Source organism: Anguilla anguilla, chromosome 8 (assembly GCF_013347855.1).
Source record: "Anguilla anguilla isolate fAngAng1 chromosome 8, fAngAng1.pri, whole genome shotgun sequence".
In the NCBI taxonomy this organism is placed as follows: Eukaryota; Metazoa; Chordata; class Actinopteri; order Anguilliformes; family Anguillidae; genus Anguilla; species Anguilla anguilla.
In genome coordinates, this window is record NC_049208.1 from 1,186,075 (window position 1) to 1,187,567 (window position 1,493).

A 1,493-nucleotide genomic window follows, 5' to 3' on the forward strand; every position below is an offset into this window, starting at 1 on the left:
CGTTTACTCTGTCCATATTCATCAAACCGTTAAATGGATAATTAAACCATGATATTTAACGAAGTATTTATCAGTAATTTAGCAAATTAATATAAACGGTTTAGAAAATCTATTTCATAAAGTTAATGAAAAAACATTTTCACCCGCTCGCCCTCCAACTAGTTAGGCTGTAGCATGGAGGTTGAATGGGTGAGTATGATGCCCAGACAGGCATCTGGCGTGACCAGCACAATCTCGCTGCTCATTCTCTTTACTCTCCCTATGTTCATCCTCCCGTTAAATGGTTAATCAAACCATAATATTTGTGGTAGCATAGAGGTTGACTGGTGGAGTGCAGTGTCCAGTCGGGTGTCTTATCGTCCGGTCTGCCGTTCGTCCTTTCGTCCGTCAGTTCGTGTCTTTGGGTCGGTTTGTCTGGTCGCATGCTCGGCCATTCCCCCGTCCAACTGCCCGCCTGTTCGGTCAATCGGTTGTCTGTGCTTTCGGCCGTTCACCTACTTCCATTCGATTGCTCGGCTGTTCGATTGTCCTTTCTTTCGTTCGCCGGTCTGGAGTTTTGAGAGCGTTCGTCTGGTTGGCAGATTGACCATGCGTTCGTGCAATCGCCCGGCCGCTCGTTCGTTCGATCGGTCTTTCGCCGGCTCCTGCATTCGTTGGGGGAACTATTTGGACATCTGGAACGTGGCCGACACAATCTCGCGGCTCATGATTCCTATTGTACTCGCCATAATCACCCTCTCGTTAAAACATAAAATTGTATACATGGTAGTATGGATGTGGACTGGTCGAGTATATTGTCCAGGGACAACGGAAAGTAGCAGCGCAATCTCGCTGTGAAAGACTCCTCTTTTGCTCACCAGAACATACTCCCGTTAAATTAGCAAACCTTCATCCCGGATTATAGCCACGATTGAGAGTTGTGCTCGACAGGCGTAGGCCCGTGCATGCCCTTGGTCTCCCCCAACCAACCATGCAGTCTATGTACTGTGATGGGGGGAGCCATTGTAATATTCTATGCCCTAACCCTAACCCTAACCCTAACACTAACCCTAGCCCTAACCCGAGCCCTAACCCTAGCCCTAGCCCTAACCCTAACCTTAACCCTAAACCTAGCCCTAACCCGAGCCCTAACCCTAACCCAAGCTCTAACCCTAGCCCTAATCTTAGCCCTAACCCTAGCCCTAACCCTAACCCGAAACGTTCCCCTAACCCTAACCCTAACCCTAGCTCTAACCCTAACCCTAACCCTTCCCCTAACCCTAATCCTAGCTCTAACCCTAACCCAAGCTCTAACCTGAGCCCTAACCCTAACCCTAGCTCTAACCCTAACCCTAACCCTAACCTTAGCTCTAACCCTAACCCTAACCCTAACCCTAGCTTTAACCCTAGCCCTAACTCTAACCCTAACCCTAAGCTTAGCTCTAACCCTAACCCAAACCCTAACCCTAACCCTAACCCTAACCCTAACCCTAGCTCTAGCCCTAACCCTAACC